This window comes from Aedes aegypti, chromosome 1 (assembly GCF_002204515.2).
Source record: "Aedes aegypti strain LVP_AGWG chromosome 1, AaegL5.0 Primary Assembly, whole genome shotgun sequence".
Lineage (NCBI taxonomy): Eukaryota > Metazoa > Arthropoda > Insecta > Diptera > Culicidae > Aedes > Aedes aegypti.
Window position 1 is genome coordinate 140,083,638 of NC_035107.1, and position 12,725 is coordinate 140,096,362.

The 12,725-nt window shown below is 36.4% G+C and overlaps 1 protein-coding gene across 5 annotated transcripts in view; it reads left to right on the plus strand.

The window, feature by feature from the left end:
- The window catches only part of LOC5580105 (ataxin-1), a 126,768-nt gene that overhangs the window by 48,652 nt on the left and 65,391 nt on the right, over positions 1-12,725 (plus strand). For 3 of the 5 annotated variants that reach the window (XM_021848737.1, XM_021848729.1, XM_021848752.1), the window contains one exon: positions 6,428-6,447. The exons of the other annotated variants lie outside the window; for them this stretch is intronic. The gene's annotated coding sequence lies outside the window, so the exon portion shown is untranslated. The remainder of the gene's footprint in view (positions 1-6,427; positions 6,448-12,725) is intronic. 5 annotated transcript variants of the gene reach the window in all.

The following is a 12,725-nucleotide window of genomic DNA, read 5'->3' on the forward strand; positions in this document are numbered from 1 at the left end:
CCCGTCCCTGACAGTATACGACCAAAGCTCCCACCGGGGGTTGGTTACCCAATCTTCCCTAAGGTTACTCGTACCCCGGCCAGTACCGCGAGGAGGTAGGGATAGGAGTTGCTGGGCAAGAGGCTAAGGACCACACAGAGGGGTCTATTTTATTCCTTCAGCGACGCGAGGTACCAATGGTACGCCATGCCCAGCCATTTACCAACCAAAAACATGTGTGCCTTTCATTTAAGCCAAACATAACTAAATTCGGTCAAGACACTGATTTTTGCGAGTTGTTTGAATTTTCGGGTCGAAAACAACCCGAAGTCACAATTTGTAACTTTTTGTCAGGGACTGAGGAAGGTTAGAACAAGAACTGACACCCATTGGTCGTGTCTATATACTGTATTTTGTTTTCTGAAAGTTTTAGGCATGTTCGAAAAAATGTTATAGGAGATTTCTCGATTTAGCTGATATAGGGTAACATTTACAACTTTCAGTAATATTGAAAATATCTTCAAACACTAAAATCATGTTCCCTGAAGCTGAATATGAAGGCCAAACTCTAAAAAGTCATTTACTTTTTAAGTTATTTCAAAATTCAAAAACACCTGAAATCACAGAATACGCCTAAAGCTGTGCAATTTATTGAGGAAACTGTGCATTCTATATAAATAGTAATTTGTGAATTATGCAGAACTGAGCAAATTCTTTAAAAGGTTTGGCAACGGAATCGTTTTTGGAGATATGGGTGATTTTCAACCGGTGGGATTCGAACCCACAACCCTTGGTTTTGTTGTCTTGATAACTATGCGGACATGGTACTCACGGCATTTCTAGAGGATTTACTGAACTAAAACGGTTTGGTCCTTTTCTTGAGCTGCCGTGGATGAAGCCATATTTATAACTTCCCACGAACTCGTTTCCAATAAATGACAGACGACGAAAAAACAAAATCTTGACAGTCCTAACACTCCAATTTGTGGTGGTTTTTGTGTATAGGGCATATGATTCCATTATTTCGTAGTTACTTGGTCCTCTAAATTCTGGCCATCAGTTGATGTAGGCGCTTCGCCAACTTCTCCTAGCCCTTCTTGAAAAGCTCAGCTCTGATACCAAACTTACCATCAGTTTATTTATTCTTGAGATGGATAGTACAAACTCGATGCATACACGCAGCATCTTGAGGCAGTGTTATCATATGCCGGGCCTCTGGTGAAAGCTGCATCTACCAATGAAGCTGAAGTTCAACGCATCCCGCAAAAGGGTTATGCCGCGAGTCGAATCAGCACGGGGGAACGCCAAGTGATCGAAAGGTGAAACAAGCACTACAATGTGCACCTAAAATGGTATACAGGGCACTGGTACAGAGTGTCAGGACAGCGAAGGTGATTACTACGTCAGCCCAGTGCACAATGGTCGGGCTCCATATAAAGGGGCGGCCAAAACTACCAAAAACTTTTTTTGAGATTTTTATGGTTTTAGTCATTTTAAAATATACCTCATGTATTATATTATTATGATTCTTAATTGAAATAGAACTAAATTAGAAATTACTTTGACTTTTATTACCTCAAATTGGCTGAAGTCAAAAAATTCAAAAATGTACAAATAAAATAAAGCGCAAAATTCATATTTAGGGTATGCTATATTTCCCCAAAAATACGCACTATCTGAAAACATATGGTTGAACACTTTCATCGAGCATGAGGATACCATTCAATATTACACTTTAGTAATTTTAATGATTTTAAACATGAAAAACAACTCTTGTCGCGTCATATCGTCGCCATTTCGAATATTGCACATCAAAAAGCATCCTTATATGTTACAAAAAACGTTTATTTATTTTGCAGAAATTGGCTGATTTTCAAGTAGGAGGTTTTTGAATAATTCAATATTTTCATACAAGTTGATTAAAAATATATTTAACCACTCTTCATACATATTTTTATCAAATTCGGTAAAATACAAAAAAAATGCTTTTAGCCAAATTTGATTGCTTTTGTAATAAAAAAAAACTTGTTTTAAGAAAAGTTACGTTATATGTGAAAACCCCCTTATAAAACAATAAAAACGCCAAATAACAAATTCAGATTACATACTTCATCGATTAAGGCGATAAAACTAGTTTTGGCCAGACTTCGTATTTTTCCGACTATTGTGCAGCGGACAAAAATAACTAACCACTTCCAACGATGCAGAAAGTTGAAGATGGCATTAAAAGACTTAGAAATTACTCATGGTTTTCCCATTTTTCAGGCTAATCTAATATTCGAACCTGCTGTGTCAATGAGGCCTTCCTTAGCCGAGTGGTTAGAGTCCGCAGCTACAAAGCAAAGCCATACTGAAGGTATCTGGGTTCGATTCCCGGTCGGTCTAGAATCTTTTCGACTTTTCGACTTTTCAGGGCATAAAGTATCATCGTACCTGCCACACTATATACGAATGCGAAAATGGCAACTTTGGCAATTAAAACTCTCAGTTAAAAACTGTGGAAGTGCTCATTGAACACTAAGCTGAAAAGCAGGGTTTGTCTCAGTGCGGATGTAATGCCAAAAAGAAGAAGAAGTGTCAATGACTACTGATAAGTCACTTTTATCCGCAACTTTTTGTTGGTCTATGGATATCTTCTGACTTTAATCAGAAGTAAAACTTCATAAGACATTGTCTCAATAATGCTATTTACCCAGGAGGGGTGTCATGACGTTTTGTTTTGTTTAAATCCAAAAAATGCACTGAAAAAAAACTTTCTCCGCAACTAAAGTCGAACTTTTCAATTGGGTAATAAACTAAATAAATCCACAGAACTTCATACGTTTTGGAGAGACAACTTCTGTAATCGTCCCGCGCGGGTATAGGAGCAAGGCAGTAAACAGAAGAAACTGTTTACCAGACAGTTTATAGTTTTTAAATGTGCATGTGCTCGTTTAACAACAGACGCCTCGTCGCGTCCGGCATGCACCCTTCCCGAAGCTCCGGCAGCAATGGCCGCTAATCAGACAAAGCCGCCGGTCGTCGTCGGTTGATGTGATTTTACTCTACGGCCGGCCGTTAGAATCGCTAATTATCTCTTTCTCTATCTGACTGGCCCCGGATTGTAGGTAGGTAAATTACACATGGAGATTCACAAACACCGAGCTGGCGCAGAGTTCACATACCATCTAACCCAGGGGTTTCCAGCTTTTTTGGAGCCACGACCCCCTTTGAGATTCGACAAGTATCACACGGCCCATCAAAATGTTTCTTCAGGAGTTTACGAAAACCCTATGTAAAACTTAGGGAAATCTATGATTTGTCGGGGACTTGGGATCAAATCCCGTCCCCGAGATAGTCACTTATGGCGAAAAGGTTATAGTGACGACTACATTCGGAAGGAAAGTAAAATCGTTCGTCCCGAGATGAACTAGCCCACGGCTAAAATATCCTAAATGGAGATTAAAAAAAAATTGGGATGTGTCCATTGTCTAAGAGAAATTTTTAGCTTATTTGAAAAAAAAAAATGAGTCCATCAAGAAATTTACCGCAAACATTTCACAAATCTCACCGGAGTCGTCGAATCTTTTAATGCCAGGCAAAATAACGACCAAGCATCTAATCAAAATTTTGCTAAAATGTCAGCCATACGTTAATAAAAAAAATCTGCGAACTGTTTCGTGTATGCTGAGAAGACATTATCATCTGAAATTTGATTATCAATTAAGTAAAACTAATATTTTGCAATGGTTTTGCGAACCACCTGAGAAAACCACCGGACCACCGATTGAAAACCACTGCTTCAACCAACTGATCAACAAGTTGGTCGACTATTAGACCTTTGAATCGCTGTGTGGGAGTTTACGTGCCGTGTTCAAGTCAACAACGCGGGTAAACGATCGGGCCCGGATTGAATATCAAATTAGATCAACTCTCGATGTTTAGTCTTGCGCTAATCAATCTGGTTTTGAGTTTTGATGGGTCCATATCAATTGCCGATCATGCGTGACAATTAGATGGTTTTAATGGCCTGTAATGCATTGAGCAAAGTGTATTTATAAAGACGTTTCGAATCAACACACATGTTTTATGGTTTCACGTCAGACTGTGGAGCCGTTTCATGGTCTGATCGAACAGGCCATTGAATTTTGATGATCGTAGTCTTCCTGTAGTGAGTGGGGTTGGGTGTGGTTTTGGAGCTATAAGTGTTTGAAGGGATGAATTCTCGTGTTATGTGCAATACGATTTAGGACTTGGACCTTCAGTTCTTCGTCTTTCTAACGTTAGAGTAAGGTGGGGCAAAAGTTCGACCTTAGTGGTATAATCAAAGTTTCCAGGAAAATAATAGCAGATGAAACAAAACAAATACCATACAGCGAACCTTCATCATATTGGCTATGACTTTGCTGAACAAACTTGTGTCAAAATATTTACCCATTTTTAGTTATAACAGTTTCAAAATTGATTGTCTTATTCGAACTTTTGCCCCACCGGTGGGGCAAAAGTTCGAATCTAGTGTACGGCAAAAGTTCGTTGGCTAAAACACAAAATATCAATACTTTTATGCCAGGCATACTTTCTACCAGCCGTAAACTTATGTTTGCCGAAAAATACACACTAAATTTTCATCAAAAAATGCCCAAAACAGGTTTAATTGTAATACACCCAAAAAATAGCAGTTTTTCGCAAAACTAAGGGAAATGTAAAATTTTTGTGACATTTTTTGTACGATCAGGCAAATTTCGTTAAATTTGAAGATAATATGTAGATTTCAGGAAATTTGAAAAAAATTCCGTGGGTTTATACATGGGTCGAACTTTTGCCCCGCAGATTCGAACTTTTGCCCCGCTATGGGCTAAAAATTGATTCCAACTATTTATGGAAAATCTAATCCACGTCAAAGCATCCTTATGATAGGCCTAGAAACGCCCTTACATAAAATATTGAAAAAGATTTTAACTTCATTTGGTTCCATGCATCGAAAGTTTGACCAAATATTACAATATTTCCGTCGAAAAACAACAAATAGCCATAACATTTCCAAATCTCAATCGATTTTTATGATATTTGGAGTGAAAGTCTCTTACTTGAATAGCATTCGAACCACCATGACATTTCTAAGTTTTAATTTGATTTGAGCTAGAAATCTTAAAAAGAAACTCTTGCCCCACTCGAACTTTTGCCCCACTTTACTCTACATTCTAACTGGGACAGAGCCTGCCTCTCAGCTTGTAATTATGAGCACTTCCACACTTGTTAACTAAGTGCTACATTTCACTTAAATGCCTTCGTTTTGGTTTTCGTTCGGCATTCTCACAACGTGCTCCGCCCATCGTATCCTTCCAGCTTGAGTCTCACCAAATTGTCTACAAGATCGCCAAACTAGGATTCTTTTCACAAATTCTTCAGAGAGTGCAATTTTTTCCATCTTTTCCTTTGAGGTTCTTTCTAAAATTTCTCGTCAGATTCTTCCAAAAAATCTTTCAGGAAACCTTTCAGAAATTCTCAAGAATCGTTTGAAAAGTTCACAGCAATAATTATCCAGGACTTCTTGCAAAAAAAAAAACACTTTTCGATTCTTCAAGGTTACTCTAAGGATTCCTCCTCATATCCTAAAAGATTTTTAAAAATCAATTATAAAAGATACAATCGGGAAACTATTGTTAGCCATTTTTCAAAGGATTTTTTCACATAATTCTTTTCATGAAATTTTTTTATAAAAATCAAATTGATATTGTTCTCCGCATTCCTTCATGATGCTTTTACTAAAATAATATATCAAAATTTCTTTAAGAAAGAGTTTCATAAAATCTTCCACAAATATACTCAAAAATTTCCTGAGCAATTTGTTCAGGAATTTCTTCGTAGAATTATATTAAGTATTATTTTCCCTGGGATGTTTTCCTTTGACTCTTCCGAAAATTACACCAGAGACCAAGTATTTTCCAAAGATTTATTTCAATTGAACAGTAGTGATTTTTCTGGGGATTTCAATTTATAATTTTCAAATTAAATTGTAATTTTTTATATAATAATTTTCAACAGATTTACTAAAGAATTTAACAATTTATTTTTGAACTTCTCAAAAAAAAAATATTCTCAAGAAATTCCAACAGGTTTTTTTGGGTTCAACAAATATTCCATCTATTTTGCTGAATGTTAATTCAATGGTTCTTCCATAAATAAATTCTTGAACTTTTGTTTTTAAAAACTACTCCAGGAATACCTCATTTTTATAAGGGATTCCTTTACAGATTGCTCTATGAATCACTTCATATCAATATCCAGTTTATATCATATTTCTAATGTTTTGGTAAAACTTCTAAACGTTTTTTGAATAATTTCTGCTTAAATTGAAATTGAAAAAAAAAAAACTACTGAATTCTTGTCGTTAATTAATGTTAATAAATTAAATTTCCACGTATTGCATAAAATTTATTAATTTTCGATATTTGTTTCATTTTTGCAGATATATCCGTACCAATAAAGGTAAGTCAAAAGGACAAACATCCAACTTGGATGTGTTGCAGAAAAAAGACACTACACGTTAATGCTTCCAGTCAGCTATTTGCCCTTTGAAGGAAGCACCACACTAGACAACGGACTAGCATGCAACGCCCAGTGGCACAGTCGGAAAACACTCCTCTCGAAAAGTTTTCGGCCTGGAGCGGGAATCGAACCCACACTCCTTAGCACGATGCGGCTAAATGCTTCGGTGACACTAACCGCACGGCTACGATGCCCACAAAACTTAGCGTATCTCAATTTATCGTTTTTATTCAATGCGATGCTTCATCGCAAACCCTTCTTATCGAGGAATACCTGAATCGAATATCACCCATAAATATATGTCATCGAACTAACTGTTAAGGTTTTTACTCTACACTTGCGATTTAATTACTAATCACGCATTTACACTGGATGTGGTAAATCTAATCAACCCACTCAGGTGTTTAGTACAAGACATGTACCACGACGACGACGTTTGGCGTCTAAGATCTGCTATCGTTCGCCGTACGAAAAAAAAACAACACCTCTTTGAATATTCATCACCCGATAGATGGCCACAAATTGGGATCGAAATATCTTGGAGTCAGAGCTCGTTCCATTCCTCTAATTAGCTTCACTCAGTATCCTGCCAATTACCGAGTGTGCCCGGCAGTTGACCAGTGTGGGTGTGGACATCCACCAGCACCACCTTGCTTCCTCGAATCTCCCCAATCAAATGAGGAGCTTAGAGCCGTAGGGTAGACTGGGGAAACTTGATCCTTTATTCTTAATGATGCTATAACGCTACAGGGGAAACATAATAAGACAAGATTCCTTCAAGGCTCTCAAGTAAACATGTTTTTGTTTTTGGTTTTTTTATTACGTAGGTAATTAATCTTAATTGTGTAAAAACATGTTGTTCTTCCGAATTTCTCATGAAGCATTTGATAAAATTAGGTGACACAGTATCCCTTTTTTGAACACATGTTCTAATGTAACAAGTAGTGTGTGGAGTGCTAAAAGATATTCGTGTTCAGTCAAGCATGGATTACTGGTGAGCTCGTTTCATGCTTATGATAACACATTTTTTTCGTGACAACGACACGTTTTTGTAATTTTCAAACAAACTATTGAGGGTTTTACACTACAAGTGTTGGCATAAACATCAATTCCTATTTTTTATATATTCAATTTACTCAAGCCTTTATTTATTTTGTGATAATTAAAAATAACTTTTGAATAGTTCAACATTATGAATGTCGAGGAAAGACTACCAGATCTTTTTCCAGCCTTACTTTCCGTGGTTATTGTGAAGATGCAGAGGTATTCTGGGTCTCTAGAAGCATCAATCTTTACACAATATCATTCCATCCCCATCCCAACTTGGCCGGCGTCGTTATTGATCAATGATATGAGAGCTGTTAAAATGTGCACTTTGGGAGTAACTGGAAAGTCCCATCCCTTATTCGAAGTGCAATTCTTACCTGTTCCGATTCGACTACAAATTACAATTTCTACGTCCAAAAATTACGAATCATTATAAGTTTTTTAAATCTAAATCGATTTATATGTTATTTGCAGTAAAAATCATTCACTTGAATAACATTCGAATCACCATAACTATTATAACATTTGCTATAAATTGAACATTTGCCCCATCTTACTCTACTGCCTTTTTTGTTTCTTGTGTGTGCGCCCGTCAACGCACCATCAACAATTGCAAGCACATAAAACCCGACGACGGTACGGTTAAAAATCATTAATCTATAATTTATTCAAACAATACAAAGCCCGAGCGTTTTCTATACCTGGAAGTTGCAGGCAAAACGTCATTTGCATACAGATATTTTCGGATAACCAACCGCAGCCATCAGAGATAAGTGCGTGATGGTGCTCGGCCAAAGAATTCGAAAATTCAGAAAAGATCTTCGCCTTCCGCCATAGGCGGCGAGCAACGCGGCAATTGTACGAATTGTTTGTTTGTATAAAATGCATAGCGTAAACAGCTCGCACTGGATTCAAACGTGATCAAGTGCTGGGTAGCCGGGGTTCCCTTAAAATGCATACTATTTCCAAGTCCAGGGTGATGGGCAGCGAAAACATAGTGAAAATAAGTAAGATTAGATGTAACACAAAGATGCTGTTAGGCGATGATTGGACTCAAAAACGAAAGAAGAAAAAAAAGAACAAGTTTCAATATTCTTCAAAAAAAAAAAGGAAATGGAAGAGAAAATATGATAAATGTTAAGCAAGAAACTATTTTTTCCTTAGATGCTTAAGTACAAGGTTGCAATAAACCAATCAACCAATCAACCACATTGAACATTTACTGTCGCTATTCCAAGAAACGGTGTGGCCGAATATAGCAATAGTCATGATTTTGGTATTTTGCTTCAAAGCAAAGCTGACTTCCCAATCTTGTTATTGAAATCAGATTGAATGAGATTCTAAGAACATAAACGGTGGTAGTATCGAACCTTCTTATATACTACAACCAATTTGATTTAAAAGAACTTATTTTTTGGGTAGTCTGATTTCTTCGTGTAGGTTGCGGTAGTGCGCAAGCGTCAAATTCGAACAAAAGCGTTACGAGAGCTACGAGTGAGCATATGGCACACTACTAAACGTTAGAATTGAGTGCTATTTTGCTGTACTATGAAATAAATCCGAGTATCATGTCTGCTTGTCTGTGGCTCAGTGTTCTATCTTTATGAGCACTTTCACACCGGAACCTTCCACTTCCACCTGAGATTTTTCTTAGTCGAATTTTACATATGTGCATTTCTATATCATGTGGCAGGTACAATGATACTCTTTGCCCAGGGAAATTTCCATTTCAAAAAGAACATCTGCAGATGTCACCGCAAGGCTGAGGAAGACCCCGAAAATATATGTAGCGATTTAGCATTATCCAAGAAACCCTCAGCGTGCATGATCAATTCCTCAATCTGAATATTCCATTAGAGATTTAGATCGACTATTTACGCCGTGCACACGCGCTTCGTTCAATAGAATTAATGACGATAGTATTTTGATCTCTCACTCTCGTGAAGCTTAGACGCGCATTTCGTATGCACATGGAATGACAAGTGACGAGAAACATGAAAGTCAAATACCAGAACAAGTTGCACGACCGTATCAAGGATGTTGAAATCTGAAGATCCAGCGGTAGCTTTGAGTATGTTGTGAATTATACAGTCAATACTTTATGAATCAATTTTGAAGGGATCGATGACTCATGAAACTTTTTGCTGAATAATTATATTTCATTGAATTTGTATTTGTATTAATGCTCATAGTTTGAGCAATTCCAGTGTTATTACCAAGTGTTCTTATTAGAACTTAGTGTTCTTATGAGCATTAACCATTTCTTTGGCAGTTGACCATTTGTGCACTCGTATTTCGTGTGATTCCTATCACAGAGAGATCCTCGATCAGTGGTATTGGAATACGCTAGCTGTACTCGCTTAACCCTCTTATACCCAAATTTTTATTGTTGATCTAAATATCATTTTCAGTTATCTAAAATCGTTCTAATTACATTTTGGACAACGATTTATTTTTATTTGCAAATCTATGATTTTTTTTAAACGTTTATTTTTGAACATCATTATGCTTTTTCATTTTTTCTTGAACCTCTTCTAGTTACTGATTTTTAGCGATAATAAAAATTGAAGTTTTTACAGTACTTTTAAAAATATTCCATTTTTATTTTTTTCCCGGATGTTTTTTTATTTTCCGTGTAATTAACGGAAAAACAGGTTTGAAATTATTTTAATACCACCAAGCTCTTCTTCTGTCATAGGTTGTTCGTAAAAAAATATAAATAGTACCATGATCAATTTTTCTATGGAAAACACTTATTCTACCATACCAAAAACATGTGCAAAATTTACTCCAAATCGAAGACTATCAAGCACGATTTTTAAATTATTCCAGAATGAGATGGAATTCGTCAGCTACGAAAAAATACACAAAATTCCAAAGTGTACCCCGTCTAAAGGCGGGGTTGGGTATAAGAGGGTTAACCCTAGGAGCCTCACGATCAAAAATGTAACGCGAAGCACCGGGATCAACAATATCTGTAGCTATATCTCGGCAACGGCTGAGTAAATTTTCTTTTACGCATTCCATGTCATGTTGGAATCTCCAACAAAATATTTTAAAATAGGTTGCACTACGTTTTGATTCCTTTGGCTTTGATCTAAATTACTTGTAACTGATCTGAATTCTTTTATTATGATCGTTCTATTTCAAAACATCTCCTACAATTTTGTTCAATGGGTCATTTTTAACATTTTTCTCGATATAAATTTGCTCGTGTAAGTGCAGTGAACATGTTTGAGTAGGACTATAAATCATTGATTTAACTCAAAATTTATATTACTTAAAAGAACTAAGAAATACCTTCTTTTCCTACTGTTTTCCAATGAACCGAAAAATTAAGCAATGACATGTGTTTTTTCAATTATAATTTTATTTCAGTAGCCCAGACAACATTAATGATTAGTAATTGAAGTTCGAAATTTCACTCAAAATTTATTTTACTTGAAATACTTCAAGAATTCCTAGTTTTTTTACCCTGTTTGCATATAAATCGAATTTCAAAGTGATAGCATGTAGTTTTTCGGCAAAAAATATATAAAATGAGTCCAGTGAACACGTTTGAGCAGATTTTCTTGGATTAAACTCAAAATTTCTTTTATTAAAAACCTACGAGAAATCCAAAATTTTCTAAATTTCCATCCTGTTTGCCTGTAACACAATGTTCAAAGCAATGGCATGTAGTTTTTGCGGCGTGAATTTTTTTTTGTAGAAATCTTGTGAATATGTTGGGGTATAAATAGTTAGTTTTGGATACACTCAAAATTTCTTTTACTAAAATGATACAAAAAACTTCTTTGTTTCAATAGGGTCCTAAAATTTTTAATGAAATCTTTTCAATGAAAATTTCATAAGACAAAAGACCATGATCTTGCAACCACTTAAGCAATTTTTCCTAAAGTCCGTTGAACATGTCTTTGATAAAAAATACTATTTTGATTACACTCAAAACATGAACAACTAAAATTACTAAGAAACCCCTTATTTTTACATGTTAAACCAAATTTGAAGCGTTTAGCATAGCATGAACTGATTGTACATGTCAATGGTTGCTACTTTGTGATTGATCCGAACTGATAAGAATTGCGAAGGGGACCCAGATAGCCGTAGCGGTAAACGCGCAGCTATTCAGCAAGACCAAGCTGAGGGTCGTGGGTACGAATACCACCAGTCGAGGATCTTTTCGGGTTGGAAATTTTCTCGACTTCCCAGGGCATAGAGTATCTTCGTACCTGCCACACGATATACGCATGCAAAAATGGTCATGGCATAATAAGCTCTCAGTTAATAACTGTGGAAGTGCTCATAAGAACACTAAGCTGAGAAGCAGGCTCTGTCCCAGTGGGGACGTAACGCCAGAAAGAAGAAGATAAGAATTGCACTTCGATCCAAATGAATAAGGAATGGGATTTTCCACATATTCTCAAAGTGCAATTTTAGCAGCTCTCATATTATTGATCAATAACGGCACCGGCCAAGTCCTTACAGTCAGTTAGGAAGGGGAAGGATCGTTATTGTGTAATGATTGCTGCTTCTAGAGATCGAGAATACCTCTGCATCTCCACAATCATCACGGGGAAGGTGTGGTTAGTGAGGGAGGAAAAAGATCTGGGAGTCACCTATGGTTGGTGCAGCTATCCATGGATAAGGAGGGAAAATACGACTCTTACTTAAAACTAGTTTTGCATATTTGTATCGCGGTAAAAATATATTGAAAGAGATTATAAAAAAGTCGACATTCATAATATCGAACTATTCAAAGGTTATTTTTAGTAATGACGAAAACAGAAAGGCTTGTGTATTTTAAAATTTGTATGAAATATAAACAAGAGTATTATCGACACATGTCATGACGAACCATTCAAAGTATGTTTGAAATAAAAAAAAACGTTACGTTGGAACGAAAAAAATGTCTTACGTCGACATTCATAATGTTGAACTATTTAAAGGCTATTTTAGCAATAACGAAAACAGAAAGGTGTAACCGAACACGCTCTTCCCTCCGGAACATGCAACCGAATCAAAAGACCACGCACTACTGACGATCCTTTTTTCCGCTCTCGAACAACGCGAACCGAACACGGTCTTGATTTATGCAAACGAACCAAAAAACCGCGCACTACTTTTTTCCGCACTTGAACTCTTTTTTCCGCTCTTGAACAACGTGAACATGC